A 10,778-nucleotide genomic window follows, 5' to 3' on the forward strand; every position below is an offset into this window, starting at 1 on the left:
ATATAGATTCAGGCTCCCCCCCCCCACTCCTTCTCGCTCCCCCTGCTTGGTAAACAGCTGCCCCAAACCAAAAGAGTTAGCTACCTATTTACTTATTAAAAACAAATTTTGTCTTTTCCCCTTTTTATGATGCTCTCATTTAAATCACGGCAAATGAAAGGAAGTGGCAACTGGCTTGGGGAGGGGGATGAACGCAGGGAAGGGGGAGAGCAATTGAAAAGCCTCCTGAGGGAGCCTTTGTAGCGCCAAAGAGAGGTTCATTTTCTACAACCATCTGTCATGATCTACTTGGAGCACTCTTTTCCCTCTCTCTGTTTGTTTTCTATCCACAGTCCCACTCCCAAATATGTATTGATATGAGGGGGGGGAACCACTCTCATGGGGCATAGCGGACTCTCAAGAACTAATACCACAGCTATGGCAAACATGAACGAAGGCTGCGTACACGCCGTACATTTAAAGCACATCCCTCCCACCGCCCCCAAAGAATCCTGGGAACTGTAGTTCACCCCTCACAAAGCTATGGATTCCAGCACCTTTAACAAACTACCATTCCATGAATTCTTGAGGCGACAGGGGAGAGAGAAATGCGCATTAAACAAGTAGTTTTTGCATGTTCAGTTGTTGTGGTTTTCTTCTTTGAACTGTTGAACACTTAAAGTCTTGTTTGTTATACATTTAAAAATAAATAAAAATAAGTTGCTATGGGTGGAAGGTCTATTTAGACCCGTGCTTCCCAGTGTGGGGCACATGTCTCACAGGGGGGGCAATTTGATTTTGAAGGGGGGCAATTCGAGAATGAGTTTTAACAGTTAATGGCCTCTTAGGCTTCCTCCACGTGAAAAGTTCACTTTTTGAATACAGTGGTACCTTGGGTTAAGTACTTAATTCATTCCGGAGGTCCGTACTTAACCTGAAACTGTTCTTAACCTGAAGCACCACTTTAGCTAATGGGGCCTCCCGCTGCCACTGCGCCACCGGAGCACGATTTCTGTTCTCATCCTGAAGCAAAGTTCTTAACCTGAAGCACTATTTCTGGGTTAGTGGAGTCTGTAACCTGAAGCGTATGTAACCTGAAGCGCATGTAACCCGAGGTACCACTGTAATAAGAATTAGATGCTTAAGGGGGGCATGGCCGAAAAAAGGTTGGGAACCACTGATCTAGACCTATTAGTCCTTACATCTAAAGGTGGTGATATGACTCGAGTGCCAAATGAAGAGTCTGCCACGAAGCTCTCTCAGTGACCTTGGGCCGGTCACTCTTTTTCAGTCTAACCTACCTTACACGGTCAGACCTTCCAAGTCTATAATTCGAAGCATCCCTATTTTCCTAGAACTGTCCCGACTGACAGAAGCCGCCCCGGTTTCTGATTTGATCCCAGAATGTCCCGCTTTTCCTTAGGACATCCCTATTTTCACCGGAGAAATGTTGAAGGGTATGGAGTTAGGTGACCGCCGAGCCAAGGAGATAAGTAGCGATGTTGGAACCTATTAATTTGTTGGAAGCTGCCCAGAGTGGCTGGGGTGACCCAGTCAGATGGCTGGCATATAAATAAACAAATCATCATCACCTTTAGAAGACATCTGAATTATATAGCCCTGTATAAAAAAATGCTGAATGGTTTATTATGTTTTTCTGTATGTTGGAAGCCGTCCAGAGCGTCTGGGGCAGGGGTCAGCAAGGCTTACCAGACATGGGCCAGATCCCTCCCATGGAGATTCTCCATGGACTGGACCGACGCAGCATGACGCCAGAAATCACGTCTGCGCATGTCCGTTGGCGCCGGAAAATGCTTCTGCGCATGCCCAGATGCCGAAAATCACTCCTGCGCAGAAGCGATTTTCGGCATCTGGAGATGCGCAGAAGCAATTTCCGGAGCTGCAGAAGAGAGTCCCCATGCCACGGTGCACCGGTTTAGCGCAGTGTGCAGGGACTCGCCAAGTGGGCGGCTCGGTTCAGGGGCGGTTCTTGGGCCAGTTAAGCGACCCTCATAGGCTGCTTCCGGCCCATGGGCCTTAGGTTGCTGACTTCTGGTCTGGGGCAACCTAGTCAGGTGGGCTAGGGGTAAACTAATAAGGGCCGCCTTCAGATGTCTTCTAAAGGTTATATAGTTATTTATCTCCCTGGCTCGGGAGTCGCAGACCTCCATACCCTCCAACATTTGCCTGATGAAAATAGGGATGTCCTAAGAAAAAGCGGGACATTCGGAGATCAAATCAGAAACTGGGACGGCTTCTGTAAATCTGGGACTGTCCCTGGAAAATAGGGACACTTGGAGGGTCTGTTGTTATTCTCTAAAATATCGCAGTTGGGAGGAATCAGTTTTTCTTCGGCTTAACAGCTAATGCTGCTGCTGCTTCATTGGAGCATGGTTGCTTGCTTAAATGAACATTGCTGGCTTTTGGTGGCTGGTGGCTACTAGCTGTAATGTACTTCACCAGCAGGGACTGGAAAGAAACACTTTGCCAGCTAGTATATAACTAGGGAAGGCAGAAGTCTATTTATGCCAGGCTAGCAAGAATCAGGCATTGTCAAAGTCCAATGTGCTTCTGCTTTCAAAGCTAATGCTAGGAACCTGCCTATTCCCAAATATTACAAGCTTCCAATACTCTTGCCTCACAAGGAAATGGATACTGTAAAAGGTCGAGCCTTGTAAATTCCTACCACTCAGAGAAACTGAAAACAGCATAATACACTTTCCAAAGTCTGGAGTCTTGGCAAGCGAAAGCAATGCTTAAACATTGTGATAAATTTACATTTGTTTGTACCACATCAAACATCATAAATAAAAGCTTTTGTTGTAAAAACTGAAGTACAATTTGGTGTGCCTCACCTCTTCAGTTGTGCTATTAAATCATTTTTCCCTCTTTCCAGAGATACACATGTTGAGGCATAAGGAGCAAACTGTTGACAGATGGCGCTGAAACACCACAGTCCCATAACTGAGGTTTATTTTCACACAGCCTTGCCAGTTCGAAACCTAATTGCCAATAAAACAATGCTGTGATGGTGCCACATCTAATTCCGTCATATATTTCTCTAAAGCTACCCTGAAATCTACTAGCAAATCCTCATCTCCCAAACACTAGTGTTCCCTCCCATTTTCATTTAAAGGAAGGGCCATAAATCTAGGAGCAGGAATAATATTCTGAATGAGAACTTGTTCACTGGAGCCCCAAAATAACTCTTGTGTGGTTCTTGCTTGGGCCATTAGTAGGGTAGAACAATATTTGGCCTTGGCAAACACGTGTTTGTGAGTGCTTAACCCTTCCCTGCCTTCTGTTTCTCTCTTGTAGGTGCCCCCTGAGGCCGTTCCCCTCACCTAGTATCCATGTTTACTTCCATCTCAGAGCCCGACTGAGTGGAAACAGACTACAAAAGTGGCTGTGGAAGAAGGTGTTTATCAGGGAGAGTCGGTAGGGATGGGTTAAGCACACTCTCACACTGACCACTGATCCTTCCCTGCAAATGCCACTCGTTTCTGCATTACTATTATGAAGCCCACACTGGATTGGGAAAATCGTGTCTGCATTGTAACATGAAATTCAACCGGACCACCAGCTATTGTTCTACGTCACTGAATATCAGTTGCTAGAAACCACAGGAGCCAATAGTGCTCTTGTGCTCAGCTCCTGTTTATGGGTTTCCCACAGGAATCTGGTCGGCCACCGTGAGTTACTGGATGTTGGACTAGATGAGCCTTTGGCCTGATCCAGCAGGCTCTTCTTATGTCCCTACTCATTTGCAGAACAGATGCAGTTTGTTTCCTTTCATCTATGTGGATATTGGAGGGTGGTATCCAAATAAATGCCGTTTACCTTCCCGCCACAGTGGTACCTATTTATCTACTTGCACTGGCATGCTTTTGAACTGCTAGGTTGACAGGAGCTGGGACAGAGCAATGGGAGCTCACCCCTTTGCGCGTATTTGAACTGCCAACCTTCTGATTGGCAAGCCCAAGAGGCTCAGTGGTTTAGACCACAGCGCCACCCACATCCAAATAAACAGTTCTGCTACTGCAAACACTTTTGGTGTACAACAGAACTTCCTCTCCCTCCCAGCCTGCTGCACCCTTGAAATATATTCTGGGATTCCCTCCAGTCCTCCAGAGTTCAGTCAGACTACACAGGGAGAGGAGAGAGAGTGGGTTTTCTGTTGCGCAGCCCAAAGTGTTTGCGCAAGTAAAATTGCTCAGTTGGCTGACGCCTTATATCCTGTCCTTCAGCCAGCAAGGCTCCCTAAAATGAGGTGGTTCATTTTAGCAGGGAAGAGTGCTGCTGGGATATTTTAGTAACCTTTATTAACAGCACACCTTCTCTCTCAGAGCACCACTGCAGTTTTCCTGAGTCTTTCCAGTTTGAATGGAGAAGGTTTTGGGTGTGGAAAGTGCTAACTAGATTTCAGGGGAAGAGTAAAGATCAGCATCAGGAAAAAGGGAGGAAAGAGCAAGATGGGGAAGGAGCTTGAAGATATGCCCATCCAGTCTTGCAAATCATTCACTCCCATGTTTTCCCAAATCTGCTCCTGAGGGTTTGGGAACTGCCGCCACCCCATAGCAGTTGTGTGGGGAGAAGCAGGCAAAAGTCGTTGTGCTGATAGCTTGTTGAATACAACTGAAGCTGTCATGAAATGGAAGCGGCCATTCCTCATCCAAAGTTCCTGCTAACTGAATGGCAAACTAAACTGTTGGACTACACTGAAATGGCAAAACTGACCAGAAAGCTTAGGAACCAAGAGGATAAAAACTTTAAGAAAGAATGGGAAAATTTATAATTTATTTAGGAGACCACTTTAGGCAGATGAAAACATTAGCATTAATCTCACTTGTAATGTTACAAATACTATGGACAATAAGGATAGATATAAAATATAGATTATGATATAATATGCAATTGAAAATGTTGACATTAGGACCCACGGGGAGGATGGAAATGTATATGGTTTTGTTATAAATCTATATTTGAAAAATAAAATAAAAACGATTTAATAAACCACAAAGTACCTTCAGTCAAGCGCTCCATAGAAAAGGTTACATTAAAGTCTACAGTATAATCTAAGATTGAACTCCATAGATATCTTTGTAATGGCCAGTAGGATTTCATGTTGGAGGTGATATTTCCTTAAAATAAAGGAATTGAGACAACCAGACGAGATATTCAGATCAAGATGTCCGATCAACAGCTTATCCTTAACACAAAGAATATTACATTGGCTAATCCCTTTTGTAAAAATGGACTCACGCTTCAGTATTAGTACACACAAGTGAGATGGTATCTTCCATTGGATTAAATGGTGCTTGGGGTTGGTTTGGTACTGGGATTAGGTTTTTAAATTACATTAAACTCCTCTTCATCCCTAGAGTATGAGATCAAACTTGCTAGTGAGTCAGCTTCATTGTTTTCTAGTTGTGGAGTTTTATTAAGCCTCTTCCATAGTCATGGAGATAGCCAAGGTCAACTGCAAGCATGACATTCTGATGCCATGTATGATGTCATAAATGGGATAAGCTCCAAGTCTTGGCAAAAGGGAAGCAAGCTGACAGACAGAGGCTTCATGCTGTCGCGATGAGTCTTCGGTGCATTTTGCACCAGCCAAAGCTTCTGAACATATTTCAAGAGCATCTCTACACAAAGGGCACTGTGTCCATGAAGCTTTAAGCATGGGGAAAGCAAGAGGCTACGGGTATTAAAAGTGTCTGTGTAAGGTAGGAAGCATCTGAGAAAAGGCGTTAGAGATGGAAAAACCAATGCAAATGCCAGACATCACGAAGGCACATAATCCTGTTAAACATGAAGCAATTGGTCACTAGGGGGACCTTTAGTATGTGATCTTCTATTACTTGCTGCAGAATTTCTTTCTTTCTCGACTCAAAGGCCTCTTTCCCTTAACATGCTGGGCAACCCTGAGCGTTTGAAAGATTGAGTGTGAAATTTAGATGAACATTAGCACGATAACAAAATGTTTAATGGAGGAGAAAGACTATAGTGGGGTTACTGAGGTCTGCAGAAGAGTGGGGTGGGGTGGGAGATGAAGAGGATGTCAGAGAAAAGGAGGCTTTGACTTGCAGAAAAGACAGCCACTCATATCAACAGGTCAACCCATGTAGTGTTCAAGGACCCTGTCTTGAAACTGTTTGAGCAACGTCATGGGCAGGGGGCTTCCAGCTGCCCCACCTGGTGCCTTTGGAAGCCTGATAGGGGGACTGTGAGCAACATCATGAAAGAAGTGTTTCTGAGACCAAGGTGTGATTGTCCATCTCACTTCTTGTTTTGGCCATTGCCCAGGAGGTTTAATGTAATCTTGTTATATCTATACTGCTGAAATGTAATTTTTGGGGGGTATGTTGATATATTTGCTATTATGTCGTTGTTTTATTATGTTATTACAAAAGTGTTCTTGTGGTGGCTGATTTTGAGATGTACTACAGTGGAACTTTGGTTGTCCAACATAATCTGTTCCGGAAGACCATTCGACTTCCAAAATGTTTGACAACCGAGGCACAATTGCTAGTCAACAAAATCCATTGAAAAAATGGAGAAATGTGCCTCAGAAGCCGTTGGACTTCCGAGGCGCGTTCAAAAATGGAAGCATTCACTTCTGGGTTGTCGGCATTCTAAAGCCGAAGTGTTTGACTTCCAAAGCGTTTGACAGCTGAGGTTCCACTGTATATTCCTGCTTTCTGTGTTGCAAGCCACCTGGAGCATGATTCTTTTTGTGGAACAGTGGTATACAAAGAAAATAATTGTGGTGGTGGTGGTGGTGATTAACAGAAATATTTTAGCACAACTTCTCCAGGATAACTCCAGGGTAGAGGATTAGTTGAGTATTTTATTTCAGCAACCCCTTTCTTTTTTTAATAGTGAAATGTTTTGTGTTGACCCTTAGACCTTTTTCTGTTGGCTATTTAGCAAACAGACATATTAGAAGGGGCCTCCTCTCTCACAAACTCGCACATACACACCAAGCAATTCTTTACTTCATGTTCATTGTCACTCGTTTTTAATCCTATGCAGCAAGCCCCAAAACATCAGTGAGCTTCTGACAGCTTTAATTGGTTCAGCCAACAATGTGACTAGCAACCTGCCTGAACAAACCATGAATGGCATGAAGAAGACAACAATAAGCAGGGCCTGCTCTACTGTTCAGCAGAGTGAGGCATTCGCCTCAGGCGGCAGATGCTGGGAGGCCACAGTGACAGCCTGCCCAACATTTTCTCCTGATCCTCCTAGCCATTCCCACCTTTTGGAGATCAGAGGTGTGCCTTACACCTTCTAAACTAGCCTGCTGACTGCTATCCCATTGCCCAGTCAGCTTCTGTACATTTAGGGTTGCCATATTTCAAGAAGTGAAAACCAGGACACCCGAAAAGTCGTTGAGAACAATTTTTCAATTGATTTGATTGACAAAGTGCTGCCTTTCAGAAATCCCTCCTCCCCAACATCAGTTCCACCTTTGAAATTCTGGTAATGTCCAGGAAAATCTGGACATATGGCGATCCATGTGTGTGTGTGTGTGTGTGTGTGTGAGAGAGAGAGAGAGAGAGAGAGAGTGTGTGTCTTTTCCTCTGCCTAAGGCAGCAAAATGTATTGGGACAGCCCTGATAGTAAACACAGTGGTGACCTGGTTAGATATTAATATTCTGCTAGGCCAGTTTTGAGAATGTGCACTCTTCCTCATTATGAAAATACATTAATATCTTACTAGTCCAAACTGCTTGGAGGGGAGCATCCAAAATACCTAATGAGTCATGAATTCAAAAACAAACAAACAAACAGGAGTTCTGTTTATCTAGGCTTGCATTGACATGGTGGACCACTTGATGAATTTAGAGAATATGCAGGAGATTTCAGTTTGCCAGGGTTTGATCATGTGGATACTCTTATATTTTGCTTTCTCAGTCTTGGACAAAGGTGTAAAAAGCAAAAAAATAAAAAATAAATAAGTGTTCATAGAGGAAATAGTTTTGGAGTCAAGTGAGCCATTGGAAACGGGCCCTTTGAAGAGGCAGCCCTTCAAATAAGGGTTTTTATTTATTTTATTTTTAAGTGGATTTGAAGATTCCACCATAATGTTGCAAGGTGATGTCAAACAGGCTAATTTCTAAAAGATAATAATACAGCTATTAGAGCTTGGAAACCATACTGTCTCACCAGTAAGCCTATGTAATCCCAGGTATGTTGTTTTTCTTCTGTCCAAGTTGAACCCTGACCACTTGGGCTGCTCATGAAAGGCTCGATAAATCTGGTATTGCTGCCTGCTTGGGTCTGAAAAACAGGGAGCTTGTCAAGCCCTTGGCAGTTCAGAACACTTGACAGGTAAACAAGGCCATTTTGTATTGTTGCAAGTCTTTTCATGTGATATGCTGGTACCTCTTTTTTGTACGGTAGGGTCTCCACAATCTGAATGCAGCCAGCTACATTCTGGCAGTCATCCAGAACCACTCCAAAACAACAGAGATATTCTTGCGGTCCTCCAGAACCATGGAGATATTCTGGTAGTCTTCCAGAGCTACTTCTTAGCACATTTCATCGTCAAACTGCTAGAGATCTTCCAAAGCTAGCTGCTGTCACATGTTTGGTGTTCTCAGAAAACATGCCAACAAACATATTTGGGGGGGTCTGATCTTTCAAAAATGGTGGGGAAATGAGTGAAAGCTCTAGGTGGGTAGAGTCACTACTACATGGATGAACCTCAAGATCTTGTCTGCCATATAAAGGGCATTTTCAGTCTTCCCTGTTGTCCAGCAAGATTTAAAGTGCATTTTTTTGAAAACCATAATACAATGATTTTTGTTCTTCTACATATTAAGTATGTAATTGATGCACCTGTAGAATTGACCGTAAAATTGGGCAATTGGAAGTCATCCCCGTTGAGTATTATTGATGGGCCAATTATAATGGGTCAGTTATACTGCAGCAGTTAGTTTCATAAAAGGGCAAGAGACCCTCAGACAGGGAAAAAAGAAGTAGAAGTTCCAAGTTGTGCAATGTAAAGAAGTACTCCGGGTCCTTTGGGACAGGGATCACATAAAGCTCTGCAAATGAAATTATACTTGGACGCATAACATTTATAGCTCTTATCCCAGTTACAGATAATGCAACTCAAGAGTAATTATATTGGAAGTAAATGACCTGAGACTAATTTTGTTAAAAAAGCAAGATCAGCATCAATATTTTGTTGCAGACTAGGAGGGAGGGAGGGAATCAGTGCAAAGAACAGAAAGAGACTCTTGTGGATTCAAAGGCTGAGCCGAAGCAAGGGGACAGTGACAAAGCATGGAAAAGTTGAAACCTTACCAGTTAGATTTTTTATTGTGGAGGGATGGATGATGAGCGTAGGCCTCTGTTCCCCCACAATTGATTGGTGGAATTTCAGCAGCAACCTCTCTTTTTTAACCCATATTATTGTATTTTCACAATCTAGATTTCTTTCTTGTTGGCCAACTCCGCACGGCCCATTGACATATCAGAGCCATGAGAAACCGCCGTTGCTTTTCTCGCCGCATCTACGGCTCCAGTTGAAATTGGCTGTGTGTACTTCATGAGGGCTGGTGTGACTTCTGCGCATCAGAACAAGGCGACGTGATCTCAGACAATTGGACTGTTGCGCTAGGAGGATTCTAGGTCAGCTCTCATCAGGCACTGCCTGACCCCGGGTCTGTGCGAGGAGCTTAAACGTTTCAGAGGGATGACATGGAACAACGGCAGCTCAGCGAGCACAATGAAAAGCCGGCGGTCAAATCATGGCCCCAATTGAAGTCCGCAGCAAAGCTCCCATTGACTTCCACCGGGTGAGATGTTCACCTCAAGGCGCCGGGGGTTAACTGCCGGCTGTACGTTGATTAGACCTTCTATGGTTGATTTCCTCAGCTTGCCTGGAGGGATGATTTATGGCAGCTAGGCTGCTGCTCTTCATCTGGGTCTCAATTAAATCACATCAGAGGGGCAAACACCTCCTTGCCTCCATCTTGGTCAGAGCAGTAAATTTCCATGGCTCACTAACAGACCGATACAAAAGGATAATGTGGTAAGCTTAGACAGCGATGCCTGTCCTTTTTGAAGGTAGACTTGAAAAGACCAAAAATGATTGTCGTAATACATCATCGCTAAAGGTCTTCCCCCCCCCCCCAAGGATCTCCTGGTTTTCCTGTCCAACATCCTACATTTCTCTCCATTAGTGGGGTCATTACTTCTTCTTTTTAAAAAATAATTTTTATTTGATTTTACAAGTGTAGAATTCATATCCATATTTAGAGATTTCTCTGAATCTCCTGACTTCCCACCATCCCCTCCATGGGTCCTTTTGTCAACCTTTTCAACTGCATATTATTTCATAATCCATGTTTTATATCTCTCCATGTTGTCCATGATAATTACTACAAGTGTTATTAACATCCTGCTAATGTTTTCATCTGCTTGCAGTGATCTCCTAAATAAATTATAATTTTTCCGCATTCTTTATTGAAGTTTTTGTCGTCTTGGTTCCTGAGCTTTCCAGTCAGTTTTGCCATTTTGGTGTACTCCAACAGCTTGATTTGCCATTCCTCTCTGGTAGGGACTGTTTCTTCTTTCCGTCTCTGGGCTCATAGCATCTGTGCAGCTGTTGTTGCATACATAGAAAGTCTTTTCGGCTCCTACAATTCTTAATAAAAAAAAGCTTCTGGTTTTTTAAAATAAATGTTATTTTAAACATTTTTTCCATTCATTATATATCATTTCCCAAAATGCTTTTATTGCCTTACATGACCACCACATATGATAAAAGGTACCTTCTTTTT

General features: G+C 43.4%; 1 long non-coding RNA gene across 1 annotated transcript; it reads left to right on the forward strand.

Annotated features, from left to right (window-relative positions):
* The first annotated feature begins 5,009 nt into the window (after window positions 1–5,009).
* On the forward strand, window positions 5,010–10,451 carry LOC309370818. Its single transcript, XR_014168703.1, has 2 exons — window positions 5,010–5,705; window positions 9,425–10,451. It is a non-coding gene; the product is annotated as an uncharacterized lncRNA (long non-coding RNA).
* Window positions 10,452–10,778: the final 327 nt, after the last annotated feature.

Source organism: Podarcis melisellensis (genome assembly GCF_964234715.1).
Source record: "Podarcis melisellensis genome assembly, chromosome: 5".
Lineage (NCBI taxonomy): Eukaryota > Metazoa > Chordata > Lepidosauria > Squamata > Lacertidae > Podarcis > Podarcis melisellensis.